This window comes from Seriola dumerili, unplaced genomic scaffold, assembly GCF_002260705.1.
Source record: "Seriola dumerili isolate Sdu_G_001 unplaced genomic scaffold, Sdu_1.0 BDQW01000091.1, whole genome shotgun sequence".
NCBI lineage: Eukaryota > Metazoa > Chordata > Actinopteri > Carangiformes > Carangidae > Seriola > Seriola dumerili.
In genome coordinates this window covers 2,966,393-2,984,331 of record NW_019174346.1, presented here as the reverse complement: position 1 = coordinate 2,984,331, position 17,939 = coordinate 2,966,393, and the positions used below count along the sequence as shown (strand labels likewise).

The following is a 17,939-nucleotide window of genomic DNA, read 5'->3' as shown; positions in this document are numbered from 1 at the left end:
AGGTGGTGAAACCATTTTGTAAAATAATGACAGGCTTAATTTACATTAACATGCACATCAATTTGTAAAATAACTAAATAAAATAACAGCCATGCATCATTTTGCAGCAAACCCTCCCTCAAGACTGCTGGGGCCCCGGTTGTGGAACTACCTGTCTGCAGCAGGTAGGATATTCAGAGGCTAAAATCAGCCAGTGGCAATTTCAAATCAGCTCATCACAATGCACAAACACATCTGCCGACATGAGCAACTCGCAGTTTAAAATGGATGACGGCGCTCAAAGGATCTTTTGGCTCTGGTGATATTCTCCAGATTACCCTGTGAGGGATGGTACGCCTATAACCACAAATCAGATTGCACAGCGCAGACTTTTTCTTTCCCTCTTGTCCCTTGAGTACACACAACAGAGCTCATCCCCGAGGGTGCTTGAAGCACAGTTGTGACGATACTGTTGAGGATATATGGAGCATTCATGCTTAAAGCAACATGCCAACCTGAGGAAAACACAGCATGCTCTCACAGTCACACCCTACAACTCCTCAGTACTAATTCACAATCACAAGCTTATGTAATGACTTGATAACCATGGGGTCTGTAAGGTTAATCATCAGACTGAAAGGACAGGTTTGCATATTGATTGATTACTGTAACACGTTGTTTTCACTCTGTATGGCAAAGCCTGGCAGAGCAGATGTCTCCCCGTAGTCCATCAAACACGCCGGCTGTTTGTGAGTCCTGGAGGACTTGCTCGGGGCGGAACAAACACCTCCACTGGGGAGGATGATGAAGGATATCAGGTAGCTCACAATCTGTCATCATCTAACTCTAAAAGCTCAGCAGCAATGCAAGGGCAACAAAAATGGTGCTTTTAGCAGACACTTACTGCCGAATTCCAATTGAACCAGAAACCAAAAGGATATTTAAGGATCAGTAATGTTTGAACTTTCTCTCTATCTGCCTCCCTCCCACTCTCTCTCTCTCTCTCTCTCTCTCTCTCTCCCTCTCAAATTCATTCAAGGCCTTTTCTCCCTGCGGGCTTTCCTCACATGGCCATTTCACGTGGGAGTGTATCAGAGTTCTTTCTATGACTGCATTAACTTTGGCCTTCAGAAAGAGCTCTCTCTCTCTCTCTACAAAAAAGAAGACAAAAAGGCTTCGCCTGCAGACCATTTAATCATAAGCTGTAGCCCACTTTGCCATTTGAAGTGCACTTGCCAATGAGATTCAGCATAGTGTTATGGAAAACCTCTCTCCATGCGCGGCACTTCAGTGTGCTGCTGATTCCTAATCAATCTTGTTTTCTATAATTGAAACAGGCCACACTGTATTGATAGGGAACAGGTCAAATCTGCAGCTGAACCAGGTGACGTCAGACGGCAGACTTTTGTTGTTGATTTGCTAATAGCACTGGCTGGTACTGGACATGCTGTAACTGGCAGCTTCCCACTAATAAGAAGACCTCGCTGCTCATGAGGAGAAGCAAAGTTCATGGAATAAGAAGCACGAGCTGTGGCGGCATGTCAACAGGGAGCATAGGTGGGAAATAACAATCTGTCAGTGCGTCAGAGCATCCATCACTCCATCACCGCTCACTGCAGTGAGAGGCGTAATTCAGCACAGCTGGCCGACTGTCTATAAAACAGCTGCTCCTGAACTTTCTCATGCTGAGAACTCCCAACGCAGATAGGTTATTTGCAAAAGATCCCGCAGATTAATGAATGGATGGATGAATTTCCACATCTGATAAATGAGAAAGCAGCAGATTTAACTGTTATGTGATGCCCTGAAGGTCCCCCAAGGTCCCTCGATTCAGCAATCGCTGCTCTATATGTTCTCGTTCGGGCTGCTTTTTTAAAAGAGGTGATTTAGCTCCCAAACTACCCATATAGGTCACACTGATGTTCTGATTGTACAATCTCTCTCTCAGTGGGGGAGATAAAGGGAGAAAAAAAACTTTTATTCATTCTAGACTTGCAATCGATGGGACTTGTCTGTGAAGTGGATCAATAATGCCTCCCTTTGAAATCATCAGTCACGTCAGTGGTGAATTTAAAAAGCGTAATTAGGAACAGCGTTCTTAAACATCCTGTATTGACGTCTTCTTTGGTATGGAGAAAGACACCATTCTGCATCATTAACTTTGTATTATTGCCTGATGGAGCCTGCTGCTGCTACTTCCCCACCTGCTGAACTCAGAGCGCTGTGTGTGATTGGGCTTTCAGACCAAATTCTCTCCTCTTTCACTTGCTGATGGGGGAATTGAGGCTTGCAGGCCTAAATTGGCTAGAGTATTGTAATAGGCCCGGTCCATACTGGAACCCAGACCGTGGCGTTATCCCTTCGCAGCGCTGTGTTTCAGAGATGTTTGTGGAGTCGAACATGTGTGCATTTCCCTCTAATCATCTTTTTTTTTTAATTGTCTTTGTGCAGGCTCTAAGCTGACATGACACTACGAGGCCGTGAGCACACATTCCCATAACTCGCCGCAGTCTTCAGTTTTGTCCATCTGTCTCTCTCTGGTAATAAAATGGTATCAATACTGTGGAGAGGGCAGGTGGGCGAGTGTAATGGAGTAATTTATTTTAGTTGTCACAGAAATATAAGTCTTTGATTAGGGAGCTATACACATCAGGCTGCACAAATAGAACCTTTCATCAAATCACAAAGCATGTGACACTATTGACCGTGGAGTCTTCTCACTGGATTTAATCTTCCCAGCAAGATGCATAATACAATATGTGAAGAGCTCAGTGACACACAATCCAACTCAAGGCAAATCTTGTGCAAGTTTTGCCCAAATATGTGTTACATTTGAGCCACTAAGATGCAGAAACAAGCTGGATTTTTGAAAGGTAAACTGAAGACAATGATGCATGAAATAATGATTATCAATGACAAACCGAGTGCGGTAGAGATCTGTGTGTCCTCTTGAATCTCTGAGTTTTTCAGATTCAACCTGTTCACACATACACATAATACCCCTCATGTTATAGAGCCAAACTTACAGAGTCCATTTTAGTTGCTAAAGATCCAAAAACCAACTTGAGCAGTGCAAAGCAACAGAGCTGAATGTGTGTAGTCTCAACATCCCACCCTCGTGACAACACTGCATACAGCTGTGGCGTAGTGATTTAAGTCAATTAGCCTTCACGTTCTGGTGTACGAACAACATTAAGATCAATGAAGTAATATAGAGGTTTATGGCTCGCCTTTACTTTCCAGGCAGTCCAAAAAAAACAAAAACAAAGAACCTGAATATTTTAGTGTACAAACCTCACTTATGCAGATGCTCCCATTCAGAGCACCATGACTGACTGAATGACTTGATGAGTGTGAAAATGATGTGAATCATATGCTGTGGCCTTCACAGTCACTTGATCTCAACCCATCTGAACACCGATGAGATATTTTAGAGAGAGATGTTAAACAACGCTCTCTATACCATCATCATCAAAACTGAAGTCACACATCCTCAGTCATGTTGGAGAATCTTTGCACAAGGAGCACTGAAGCTGCTCTGAGGGCTCGTGGTGCCCACAACACACTTTCAGTTACATTCAGTCATAGATGAAATATTCAGGTCAAATATATAAATATAATTCCTGCATTCAAATAAATAAGCATAAGCATATAAGTATTACTATCCACCCTTTCAAAATGTGTAAATGTTAGATTATGGGATCATGATTATTATTATTGGTTCATTAACATGTACGCAGATTTTTAATGTCTGGTCGTGGTGGAGTCGATATCATATCTATAAATGTATCATATACACTGATTAAATGTTTTGTTGATAAAATCTTAATTTCAAACTGCTGTCAAATAAATGTAGTAGAGAAAAAGATACAAAAAAAAGTACTCAATTTAAGTACATCAGAGTTGTACTTAAATACAGTATTTGACTGAGGGTTAGTTTAGTTTTCACCACTGGTCACATTACAACTGAGCCACCACACCCCCATTAAATATTATTGTTTACATTTCAATAGCTTTTCCTACAAAGCTTGTTAACCAACCCTGCCCACACACAAATGTAATGTATAGTATGTACATATTTTTAATTTTCATACATGAAATAAAAAAATAAAACACATATGTAAAAATTATAAATGAAACCTATTAGAAATTGGAACAATTTCATATGTTGACATATGTTACAAATATGAAATATATATGTTTATGTATCCTATGTTACTTAAATATATATCCATCCCAAAGCCTGTCAGTATATGTTGATATTATAAACAGTTGAGTCCAAAAGTCTGAGACCACGTTCCCAGAATGAGAAGATAGACATGTTCAGAATTAATAAGAAATTAATAAAGAAACACATAAATAAACATATTGAATTTTAATATATAAGTTGCTTAAATAAACTTGCATATAAAAATTAAATATATATTATTAACATATATGCTCACATGTTACACCAAATAAAAATATATGGGTATTTCACATATGTTGTAAACTTATATCTTCATATATCCAGAGGATGTATATATGTCCCCTATAAGGGGACATATATGTCCACATCACTCTTATATATAGGGACATATGTGTCATATATTTCTGTATGGGTGCTGTCAGACAATAGAGGACAGCTAAACAAGAGTTTTAATGTAGTTAGAAATCATACAGTAAACACTGTGATTAAACATCTACTTTGTGTTATTTCACTAATTTCACCTCCCACTCTCGTGCTAATATTTATCCCTCCAATTAAACCTCCCCCTGCCTGTACCTTTAAACCGCTCGTCCGTCCTGCGCAGCGCACGGCGCAGTCTGGAACTGTCCCAGGTACTGCGCATGCGCCGAAAGTTGCTGCCGCAGACAGCAGCAGCAGTGATTCGGCAGCGCAGGGCAACGGGAGAAAATCTGTCCGTTTTAAACCATGGCGACGTACTAAACGATGCCTTTCGCAGAGGTAAACGGAGAGTAAGTAGTTGTATCTTAATAACACGCCTGCTGCGCGATGCTGTGTGACATCCTCTCAACCCGAGGCGTAAATGTCAGGAAAGGTTGAGAAGGCAACAATGGGACTGTGTATGTTTCAGACTGGCTGGCTAGGTTAGCTAGCCAGGAGCCTGGGCAGTCAGCTGGCACACTGGCAACACACAGGTCCACAGCTGCTACACTGCTCCCCTGTACTGTCTGTGTATCCGCTGTAAGTCTCAACTGCGTCTCATGAGACTAACGTGTTTTATTCAGTCACTAAAGAAGCCACATATTCCTGTAGAGAACTGGTGTTGACTGAATGAAACTGGGTTTGTGTTGCTGGTCTTGTTAGCTCCTAGTTTTTTTGGTTGTTTTTATTGTTGTTGTTTGTTTTTTTTTGTAATATGACAACAACCAGAGGATTATGTGGAACTGCACTTGGCTGCCAAGTCATCATCGTGATTATATCTTCATCACGGTAATTCTTGTTGGTGTGATGCGGATAGTTTTGTGAGCTCCTCTCCTGTGGATGAAGTTGGAAGTGTGGTTATCTGAATGCTATTCCTGGCTGTCAAAGTATGGTATATCTGTCACTAAGTTGTCTCCCACTGCTAGTATCCGATACGCTCATCGGGACGCGCATGCATACGTCCAAATTTAGTGTCAGTCGTCTTCACCCGCGATACAGATGCTGTATGTGCTCCTCGCTCGCCCGCGGCGCGTCTGCAAATAGCGCCCCTTAATATAACGACACAGCAAAGTGTTTCCACCTGCAAAGGCAAGTGTTAAAGGTGATAACAAAAGGTTGACGTCACCGGGCTCATCCTGATCCTGCCGCACAACCTCGACCACTGAGGAGGAGGAGGAGGAGGTGCAGGAGGAGTAGTTTCAGAGGAGGAGAGCAGCTTTTTCTTTTTTGCCATAACGTCTAATGGTTCGTGTCTGGAAGGAAAAGGTCTCTCTGATCAGATTTCGGGGATCCTAAGGGCGCACTTAACTAATGGGATCCTATCGATGTTTCTCCCCCTCCGAGCCTGATCTTTACACGGCGGAATGTTAATGTTGCCACAGCCTGTCCGTGTTGTCTTGGGCTGCTCTGAGTCTGCCTTTATTGTTGTAGTCGGTCTATAATGACATGGAGCTTGACGGATATGATTAGAAACGTATACCGCAGTAAAGCAACACTCCTGTGACCGACCGGACTATGGAAGTGATCGGGTTTACTCTGCACATGGTAAGACGATGAAACTGTGACATGTTGTCAGATTAGAAACTGAATCCCGCATGGTAATTATGATCCGCACATTCAACTTTCTTTACCATTGCAAAGGTGAGGTTGTTTAGTTTATGTCAGCGGGGAGGATGTGCTCCATGACATCCTGTGCTTACTCAAACAACAGCCTGACATTACTTGCCCAAAAGTGCAGTTTTGCAATGTAGCTTTCTTCCCCTACATTTTCCAGAGAGCAGATAATTAAATTTCAGACCATGTTGTCTGGGAAACTCAGGCCCCTAGACTCTCAGCAATTATCGTGGAGAAGGAACTCTTTTTGCATCGGGGTGCTATGTTTCCCAGCACAATGAAGATTAATTAGGTCTTAGAAACAAATGACTCTAAGGCCTCTCCCCATCTGTAAAATGCAGTTTGCCTCTAATGACAGCAGTCTGACAGATAACTCGAAAAATGAAAGTAAAATATTGTGATGCAAGAGCTAATAACTCCTCACAGCCAGTGCACTGTGTGTGTATGTATGTATGTATGTATGTATGTGTGTATATATATATATATATAAGGATTTTGTTTGTGTTTAAAGTGAAAGTTTGACATTAGTGCTTTAGTTTGCTTGAGTTTCTGTTTAAGTCTGAAAAAGAAGTGTGTGTTTGCTCCCACATATAAAGGCAGCAGATGAGTCCAAACGTCTGGAGCACGTGGTTGGTTTGTTCATGTCACGTCGGTCACCACTGTAGAAAATTACAGTGTTTCACCAAATTGAAACACCACTCGAATGCATGTGTTAATTAGATCCGGCTTTTCAAAGTGTCTCCTCCTCTGCCTGTGAGTCATGTGCTGACTCTTTGACCTGTCACCGCAAACCCAGAGTCTTTGCTGAGGGCAAACTGACAGGAAAGCAAGTTTGCTTTGGTTTTTTTCCAACCACTGACAAATATATTGGAACGTATTGATTTACGTTGTGGGCAGAGGAGGGTAATTTCCTCTGAAATATTTGTGTAGCATCTTTGCTGCTTTGAGCTTCTCGGTCCACAGCTGCCTGTAGACGAGGTTAACTACTGCAGGAAAAAAAAAACCGTATTGTAGAGAACACGCACACCTACGTGTTTAAGCTTACTTGAGTGGAAGCTTTAAAGTAGAGTGCTGAGTAGAGTACATTGTGAATGTAATATGCACACCCACACAGTTTTCTAGATACTAATCTTACTCTGTCAAACTTCTTTCAACAGAGTCTTCTTGTAAGCAAATGGCAAAGCACCTATTAGTGAGTGATGATTGGATTCCCAGAGCAGAATCAATCATTGCGAGCACCTCACACTGAAGCCCAGATGTTTTTGTTTCAGAAGGTTCTGCACATGACAGTCGAACGGTCTGATTCCCAACATTAGGCTTGTTTCAGACAGCAGTAATAAGAGGATAACATCAAAGCTCTGCTTTATTTCTTAGAGACTTCAGAGCAAGACTATGAATAACAGATCACAAGGTACAAAGAGTGAACCAGAGAACTTGAGCAGCTTTTATGTTTCAGCTGTTGTTGGGATTCACAGGGAGCTCATTAAAATACATTGATTAGTAACAGTCCTGATTCTGTGATTGTTGACTGTGAAATGGCTCGACTAACCAGCATATTTTCGATGCAATGATTTTCTGTGCTGGAATGAGCCACTTGGCTGATGCTCATTTTGGTTTATTCAAAGCCAGTCATTTGATGTAGCATTTTAGAGACGGTACTTGAATTGGAAATGTGTAACTGTGCACGCTCCCCAACGCAATACATTTGTTCCTCTCATTTTTCAGCGGGGGTCTGTGTATGTAAAATCTCTTGCAGGTGTTGTCTGTGAAGTGTATGTGCGTAGCAGATTTTTATTTTCCTCACCCCGGTCGTTTTAGATGAGCAGCATTTTTTGACTATCATCCATTTGCTAAACGAGGCTGCGCCCCCACCCCTTCCCCCAGGGCAGAGATTTCCCAGGTACCATTGATCTGCAATCCGGCTCCACCTTTCAACCCTCCAGTCACCAGTGCAGCTGTCAGGCCGCACTCACCCTCTCAGCCACCCACCATTTGGAGTGACGGTGTGTGAGGCCACCCGATGCCTCCTCAGCTGTATGAGTCTGGTTACAGACAGGGAGCAGATGTTTGGTAGCCTTTGTATGAGTGGGCGAAGTCAGGAGACGCAGTGTGAGGGTCAAACGCAGGTCAGGCTTGGAGTAAAGAACCGTGGCCACATGATACATCCAGATCAGGTGTTTAGGACATCATGGGCCACTTCTGGATACCTCTGAGAACAAGGTCTGACCTGCAGGGCTCAGGCTGTGGGTCAGCTGTTACATGGTATTCAGTTTGGTTCACATGGGTTGTTTTATGTTGTGCCAAATAACTGCAGGCGATAGGCCTGATTGGATGTTACACTTTGCATCTTTGTTTGCTGCATTTTTGTGTTCTTCATGGCTTTTTTTTTTTTTTTTTGCATGGATTTGCATGTTAGCCGGCAGGTCCAATTAGGGCAAAAAGCCCTACTCCTGCTGGGTAGTTTGCGTAATCAGTAAACCCAAGGCCCTGAGCCAGGGAGTGCCACAACCTGATGTTACAAACACCAAGACCAAAGGGCTTAGTGAAATTGTTGTGTCTTCAGTTTGAGGGCAATCGGGGAGGAGAATCTGAGCCTCCTGGTGACATTCAGGGCAAAAACAGCATTCACACAGCAGGAGGAGCAGGGCCGGGTTCAGGACTGCATCTGTCTGATCAGGCTTTCAGAGGCACTGGAGACGACAGGGTTGTTTATCCACCTCCATCTCACAGGAACAGCAGAAGAGCAAGGCAGATACTGTTATCTGTTTATGACACAAGATAAGGCCGTCTCAATCGGATCACTGACCCTCCGCAGACAAACTCCACCCCCAGTCCCAAGCCCTCTGTAATAAGAGGTTGCCAGGCGAGTCCCATATCACTCTTAAGTAATCCTAATAGATGCCATTAGCATGTCCGCAGTTATTGCTGCAGTTTTCCGAGGTCCATGCCAACTGTACATATCGGGGCATCATTAGCCAGCACCAGAGAAGCTGAGAGTCTGACCCAGTCTGTGGGGTCAGAAAGAATGCCACAACAAAGCACCAGTAAAGCTGTGGGGGATATCAAGTGGAGGGGATAGAGGGAGAGTGAACTCAAAGTGTCATAGTTGGCGCAGACATTAGATAAGGCTAAGCTACCAGAGGATTAGAGAGGGAGGAGATGTAAAATGCTGTCGGCTAATTGGGCTTTATTTTTAATATTTCAGAGGGTTCATTAGAGACTAAATTGGTGAAGGATTTCAGCTCTGGCTGTAGTCTGAGGGACTTTTGGGGACAACCTGAATAATAGCAGATAATTTCTGTTTGAAGTCTTGTCACTGAACACATGGTACAATGTGTTTTATTCAAAGGCTACTTTTGTTTCCCTGAATTTCAGCTTCAAGTTTCATGTTGCATTTCTTATTTCTTGCTTTGTAAGCCCGGTGATCTTACGTTCTCTCTCACAATAGGAATACAGTTGATTTGTGAGTAGTTGTGTGAAATTGGTAGATAAAAGCCAGTTTTTTGCTCTTTGTAATCTTTAACTGGACACAGTAACCTGCAGGATGGAGTTTAGGATATAGCACACTTATCGTTTCCCAAGGGACAAAGCAGTGTATGTATCTGGAGGCCTGGGTGCTAAGAGCTGTGCCGGGCAGGGGCGAAGGCTGAGCCGAGAGCTGCCGAGGTGAGCGGTCACGGCAAGACACTTTGCCGTGACCCTCCTCGGTTTATCATGGGCTGCAGCACTTCTCCAGGCCTCAGTGTGTGGGTGTGTTCTTTTCTTTTTCTGTGTGCGTCCAGTGTACCGGAGAGCAAGTGGCACATAGAATGGGGCCCTTTATAACCTCCTAACCCTCTGGTCCTGTTTGCAGCCATTGTTGGCTGCAGTGAATGGTATCTCCGTGCCTTGAAAAGTAACCAGATGACATTCTTCCTGTTGTTCAAAAGGGCCCAGGGTTATGTTGTGAAAAGCGGCTGAAAGGATGGGCTAAGACTGCGACCTTCAGAGGCTAATCTCTGGCATGTCATTCACTGCCTGTTTGAAGCAAACGCAGACCTTTCTCTCTGATAGTAATGTACGAAGTCAAACAAGGCAGAAATTCTTCTTAGATTTTTTAACAGTTACACTCCTAAAAAAAAAAAAAAAAAAAAAGTCAAGTTGTTTTTTTATTTTTATATTGAACCTCCGCTATAAAGGAATGAGAGGGTGTCTTGTACAAGCTGTAGCGAATCGTTATTCCAGACAGGCAGCGTGTCTGACACCTACATTGTCCAAACAGTCTCTCCAGCCGGTGATTGAGCCCTCTGTACACAGACCTGTGGCATCAGCAGCCCCCTCTGTACCGCATGCTGAAATACCGCCACTGCTGTGAAAGCAGAGGGGATGAAATGCACTTAGTGAGACAGTAAACATCGGTGCAGCTCTCAAACTAGCTTACGTAGTTTATGTCTCCTCCTCTCTGGTGTATTTGCTGTCTTCAGCTGGCTGCGTCTCCTGGAATGTGCACAGATGCAGTTGTCGCTCTGCGGGGGGGTGGGGTGGGGGGGGTGCTGGCTGTAATCGCAGTTCATAGTTCAACTCTGTCGTTGGGTTCAACTGAGCAACAATCAGACAGCAAGTCACATTATTCTCCTGAATGAGATGATCACGCTTGACACTTGAATAATCTGTGCAGGGCTTTTATTATGAAAAATTGTTGGTTTCACAATAGAAGAATAGAATAGAATTTTTTTTTGTTCCTCCTTGCACATTAAGAGGTTTGAAACTCGCATCTTAAACTTTGAACCACAACTGTTAAATTTCCTGACAATAGCCAGTGTTGTTACACAGTTACTCTACACAGTGACTCTCAAAACTCCCTCCACCAGATGCTTTTAGTCCACGCTGAGAATGAGTCTGTACCATTAATGTGTTCAAGGGGATTTGCTTTTCAGCACATTAGAATACACTTAACTGGCATTGAGCTGTCTTTGTGCCTGTTTAAATGATCTCTGAGAGCAGGTCTTCGGGTGAGAACGTTTTCTCCCTGTTTCCTGTGAATAGCACTCCTGCTTCCTGTGTTAGCGCTGTGCCACCTGTATGGGGTTAAAATTGGGGTCAGACCTCTTGCTGGAGTCTGTTGTTTGGGGGCCCCCCTTTTTTTTTTCAGGAGCTGCTTGTGCCAGGGAAAAGAAAAGCTGTCAGGTTTTTAAGGCCTCTTTTGTCAGACATCTTTCAACGATGAATGATTGGCATATCTCCTGCCATTTCCCCCTTTTGTTTGCGGCCATTGAGTTCGAGAGCAAATAGTGAAATTGACCATTATGTGTGATGTGTTTGCAGCCTGTGCGTGTGTGTACGTGCGTGTGTGTGTGTGTGTACGCAAAAAGGCGAGGTTGTTTACAAAGGAAGCATTGAATTAGAAAAGGAAAATGTCAACTTTTATCATGCTACTGCACAACCATTTTGCATTAGTCAGAAAATATCCCCTGAAGTAGTGTAACATCCGCAGAATGTGATTGAGATAGAGAGGGAGACGGGGTGGGGGCAGAGGAAGAAGGGTGGGCCACGGTTTGAAAGGCATACTTGAAAGTACTCGTGTGTAAAGAGTCCTGAGGCAGGTCATGTTGCCGTGTGACAGAGCAGCATTCGTCTTGCTGTGTATCTGACGTCCCAGGGTCTCATTGCGAGGGTTTGCCTGCGCTGCGTGTCGGCTTTCTGTAATTAATAGCTAGTAGCCCCCTCACCCCATCGAGGGACCAGGTGCTGCTCAGATCTCGCCCTGGCACGGAAACACGGCAGATTCGCTTGTAGTGGGTTTCACTGTTATTGGGGTAAAAACTCACAGATGTCACCAACATCTCTCTCTCTCTCTCTCTCTCTCTCTCTCTCTCTCTCGCTCTCTCTCTCTCACTTTATACTACGTCTCAGCTGACTGTGTACATATAAACACACAGTCCTAGACCCAAAACAAAGAGATGCTTAATCATTACTGTGAATTTTAATGGTCCGCTGCTGATAGATAGCATGTTGGTAAAAGATGTGGTTCATTTAGTCTACTTTGTGTCAAGCACCATTGTACTCATGTCCTGTGCTGTTTAGCTGTGCTTGCGGCCCTGACAGATTGCCATCCCGATGGGGAGATTTACCCAGCCAGCACTGCCTGTGGCACTGACACCATCATTAGGCTTTGATCAGCTGCAGTCTGCAAGGAGAAGAAGAGAGAGTAATATTCTTGATCTAATTACTAGGAGACATTTCAGGCGGTGTAATGTGTGATTTAACCTCTTGTCAGAGGCTATAAAAGGAAGCTGGGTTAATCTTCCTGGCAACCTCTTTTCCACGCAGGGGAGAGTGCCTTTAAATTTCCATTTCCCATGAACTGGTAAAAACCACTATGCCAAAGCAGTATGCTGACACGCCACTGCAGACTTTCTACTCAAAATCTCTCAAGGCAAGCATTCTCTGACCTTTGAATGTTAGCAACAGCTGGTTCAGGAACTCATGTGCTATGTGCATTTGGAGAATTGCAAGTAGGACAAAAAAGCTGTCCTTTTGACTTCTCTATGCTTCTTCCAAATGGATTGTTTTGTACCTCCCTTTGTCTCTCTCTCTCTCTCTCTCTCTCTCTCTCTCTCGCCATCACCACCCACACACTGCAGCACGATGAGTGCAGGAGACTTAATTGAACAAATAGATCGTAAGTGGAATCGAGGGGTTTGGGTTAATCAGTCAAACATAGTTAAACAATTCTTTGGACATGAAGGGATTAGTCTTGCCTATATTGAGCTCATCAGAGCCCATTCTCCCCAGCGCTGGCTGGGCTTTTAGGGCCAAGGGCCACGGCCTCTCTGGCTCCATGGAGAACCACACACGCACCCCTCAGCATGCTCCATTGCCTCTGAATTCCCCACTACTCTCCTCTCCCTTTGTTACCGAGCACAATTGGAATGATGGATTAGCAAATTAAATGTAGACCCTTCTATTCATGGCCGCACCAGCTCCAAGTCTCATTCACTAGATCTATCACAAACTTAGTTTAACATGGCAACCAGGTTCACTGCATGTCTATTTAAATCCTTCAGAAAAAGTGTCTTTTACCTTTAAACACACTCTGAACAAAAACAGGTTCAGTGACTCTTTCCCAACAGAAAAGCTCTCAGTATCTTGTTTTTACAGGATGACTTCCTGTACATTTTCTTCCCCTTTTATTACTGAGTGCTGATCACACTGATAGGAAGTGGCCCTGATATGATGATGTGTAGTGTTGGCAAGCTCTCGGTGCACAGCTGCAACCAGCCTGAGCCTGCTCTAAATTACCTGTGTCATTGTCCCGTCTGTGTTCCTGAGAGCAGAGCACTGACCCTGTCGGCCCGCACACCAGATTCATGTGCCTTTGAAATACCGACATGTTTTTTCACAGTTTGAATTCATTAGATATTTGGTATTTATATCAAAGTTTTCATTTATTTGTTTTATATGATTCACTCTCATGTTCCACTAGTCAACCTGAGCTATTTCTAGAGCTCATTTAAACACAGCTTGAGCTGACACCAAAGTGCTGTACAAAGAACAATTCAAATAAATAAAAGCAAGTATATATAGAATAAGTAAAACACAAGGAAATCATAGCATCTGTACACAGAAACATGTAAACATACTAACAAAAACAAAAAAAATATCAAGGAGCAAATACACCATTATGAACATGACAACGGACTAAAAGGTTAGCGAGGTGAAAGAGCAGTGAATAAAAATCTGATTTCTAATGGCAACTGGTTCCATCATTTTGGAGCAGCAAAGCTTTAACCAAACATCAGCCTCCGAGGCTGAAACATGAAGCATCAACACTGAAGAACCAGAAGCTGCAGTTCCTCTAATGACAACTAGAGTCTGGCTCCAACAGTGAGTCAGTCCCCATAGACTCCCATGTTAAAATGTCCAACTTTATAGCAGAAATAAACATGTTTACAGCCTGGTACAAAAACACTTTTGGTCTCTAGAGCTAATTTCCTCCTTCATGACACCTGTTTAAATAACTCACCTGTTTACATTTTATTAATGACTAAAGATATGGAGGATTGAGGGCGTGGCCTCTTTGAGTGACAGGTGCGTGACCGGCATGCACCGAAGTCTCTGCTCCACACAGGCCGCTCCTCTTTGACCATTATTTTAGATTATCTGGGAGTTAGGGGCGGAGTCAGACACTGCCAAGATGGCGACGGTGGAGCAGCTCACTCTGAGCTTCAAAACCGTCTTTCTTTATTTACCATCTTTATTTACAGTCTATGGTTTTGACCTATATTTGTTTCTGGTGACTTTTTACTTGAATGCTGATGTCAGGCCACTGAAGCCTCTTTCAGGTGAATATATCAGACAAACAAGTTCTCATTATTCACTGTATCTCTGCCACACATTTTGTTCTTATGTTGTAACTAGCTGAAAGAATACGCGGATGAATCCATTAGTTGATCAACAGACGTTGTAATTTTGATACTTGATTATTTGTTGAAATAATGTCTTAAATAACTTAACTTCAGAAGACTGGTTGGTGTTAGATGACTAACTTTATTTATTCAGCATCCACGACTCATTTATCTTACTGTTTTCTTTCAGTGTGGTCCAAGTTTAATTGTGTGTTTCGAAGTTCAATTTTTAAGCCCAGGTTTGTCTTTTTTTTTCCCGCTAAGCAGTTAACACAGGCCCCTGCTATGTCTCACTCCCTCTGCCCCACAGTCCCTCCTACAGCGCAGTGTGGAGGGGTGGGGGTGGATTGCTGTGCTCTGTAGAGACCCCAATTAGCAGGACTAGCAGGCCTGCTGAAGGTCACTCCCTGAGCTTTGGTGTGAAAAGAGATGAGGGCTGGGCCGGGCAGAGGCAGCTCTCAGAGTGACGGGGCTGACACTCTCAGCTGGACCCAGGAGTTCTCACACAATAACCTCTCTTTCTTAACAGCAACAGCAGTTTGCATATCCTCCATTTTTGCATCACACAGTGTTGCGGGGGGGGAAAGTGGCCCCAGGATTTTGTTTAAAGGTCAAGTGTTGTCGGAAGACTGTCATAGTATATTGTGACCATATCTGAGAGATCCATTTGTCATTAGCTCCAAAGTCCCCTACTTCATCAGCCCATGTCTGGTGTCGGCTATCTAGGTCTGATTGATAGCTCTGTCCTTATTGAAGGGAACGGGGGTCGATGGCAAAAATTTGCTGCTGGGTGCATTAATGCAGTGTTCAATGGCATAGACCTTTGAGCATGCCTCATCAGTCTTGAATCATTGGACGGCCGCAGGAGATCTGTGTGAGCGAGCAAGATGCAAGAAAGCGCAAGAGAGAGAGAGCGATAGGAAAAGGAGTTTTTATCAGCTGGGCTAACTCTATTACTCATATGACTCTATCTCACTGGGACAGACCAGAGGAGGAGATTGAATATTTTGATTTAAGCTTTATGTATTCAGGACTATCCACACACACACACACATACACACACACACACACACACACACACTCTAGTGTTGTTACTATGAGTAGAAGATTTATTTGTTAAAGACTCATTTTAGTATTGATTCTTTTATCAGTTTAGATCTGCAGCAGCCAGTGCAGAATTCAGTCTGACCTGAACCACAGTTATGGCTCGATGTCGTAAATATAATAAAAGACATATAAAAACATAGATACAATATGTTTTCTCTACCTGTGTCAATATGATACATGTGTTCAATACGTATTTACACTGAAAACTTTTTCAAAACATAACACAGTATAATATATAAATAAAATCTATATATAAAACAGCTTGTGGATTTGAGATGTCGCTGCAGTTTGATAAAATATCAGAGCTCTGTGGTAAAGGTGCAAACAAAACTGTTAAATCGCTCCTGTAATAATCAGCCGACATTGCTGTGGTTGTGACATTTGGCTTGTGTGCTTTGGTGTCGTAGTGATGTTGCTTTTGTGCATCCAACCAGTACCTGTGTAGGAGTAAAGATTTTGGTGCCATGACAACACCAGTACACACCAGCAGTGTGTGTAGGCTCACAGTCAGACAGGCAGACAGACGGAGGGCCTTGCGAGCCTGGGAGGGCCAGATGTTCCCATGCAGACACGGACGTGAGATGTTTGCCACGCTAGGCCTGTGTTTGCCTGGCTCTCCACAGAGTCGCAGGCTGGCCGCCCGTTGCCCTGAGCCGGTGTCTGCTGGGGGAAGAGCTGGGGGTGGACGGGCGCTCACATATACACAGGAGATGAAGAAGAGACCACAAATGTTTTGTGTGTCGCCAGGGGCAAAATCTCACACAGCCCTGTCCGGTGGAGAAAGATCTCTTTTATTCCTCGGCTGGTCTGTAGGTGCGAAGGGGACTCGTTTGGTCTCGCTGGAGGCCAGACTGAATGTCAGCGCTGCCACGGAGGCGGCTGACCTTACCAACCTGCCACAGACACAGGATGGAGACGAATCAGGTTTTATTGAACACACACAGCAGGATTTGGAATCGGCATGTAGGGATTTGTTTTTGACTTGTAAGGCTGCACTTCTCAGTGCAGCACAATATTTTCACCAGTTCTGTACATCACATCTCAAGAGTCCACTCCAGCTGAACCAGGGTTCTTCAGTAGAGTCCTAATGAGAGCTTTTTCTTCAGCATGAATTAAAGGCCTGTCACTGGACCTTTATAAACCAACAATAAGAAATTAAACTATATAAAATAACAGGATTAAAGATGAAGATGGTTCACTGAAATTCTTTTGGGGGCAAGTTTTCATAAATAATTGAGTGGCCCTGAGTTATTACAGCATCTGAATTCTTAAAATTGATGGTATTCTTACAGATGTAGACGCCGCTCACACTTTCATTTCACAGGTAAGATTAAAGTGTCTAAACCAGTAGTTGGCGATGTGAGCAACATGGCAACATTAAAAAAAGAAGAGTGATGGTAAATAAAATGTGTTTTTAGTGCAGAAGAGTAAAAGGTTGAATCGTTTGAGTTAGTTTGGACCATGAGTCTAATTAAGGTTTTTTCTGTGTGTGTGTGTGTATTGGTTTATATACAGCTCATATGGGAGAGAGGGCGGTTAGTATAATGGCACAGAGGATAAATCTCTCGCAGCAGGCCTGTGCAACACTGGAAGCTGGTTTTGTGCGTTAAGCCCTTTTAGGATGATTTGTGAGAGTCAGCGCTTGCACAGTGCTGCCTAGCAGAGCTGCTCTGACCCCAGCCCCCCCCCCCCCCTTAAATCAGTCCAGCCGCACTCACAAAACAGGCCAGGTCTGGTTAATGCTGGGTCACTGATATGGGTCTGGGTGGGTCTTTTCTTTTGGTGTTAAACACAGTGTATAGGTCAATAAGAAGGAGCTGGAAATACAAAAGGAAGTCATTATTCCTGCAGGGGGAAGTGGTGTAAATGCACAGTCGCTTGTGTAATTCCTAAGCATGAACTTTTGTGTTCTTTGTGTGTGTGTGTGTAGATATATACATTCATGTCTACACAGTATGTATTTGTGTGTGTGAGAGAGAGAGAGATGGGGGAACAGCTGCATTGATTTGGTTTTGTTTGCTGAGTACTTGGAGCAGAAATGTAAGCCGTGGGAACACCTGGAGAGAGAGGAAAATGGGAGAAGAGGTGGTGGTGGTGTCAGCTCTGCTGTTGGCTCTGTACCAAACATACATACACACACACACACACACACACACACACACACACACACCTCTGGTGTGTTAGGGTAGCCTGGGATCCCAATC

At 43.6% G+C, this 17,939-nt stretch overlaps 1 protein-coding gene across 6 annotated transcripts in view; it reads left to right on the top strand.

Moving 5' to 3' along the window:
• fam222b (family with sequence similarity 222 member B) overlaps window positions 1-17,939 on the top strand; it is a 34,404-nt gene that overhangs the window by 637 nt on the left and 15,828 nt on the right. Inside the window, exons 2-4 of one of the 6 annotated variants that reach the window (XR_002665125.1) lie at window positions 108-164; window positions 679-797; window positions 2,431-4,013. The exons of 1 other annotated variant lie outside the window; for it this stretch is intronic. The gene's annotated coding sequence lies outside the window, so the exon portion shown is untranslated. Of the gene's footprint in view, window positions 1-107; window positions 165-678; window positions 798-2,430; window positions 4,014-4,871; window positions 4,939-6,136; window positions 6,173-17,939 lie in introns of those variants that run through there. 4 more of the 6 variants (XR_002665126.1, XM_022745946.1, XM_022745947.1 and 1 more) reach the window with 4 other exon arrangements.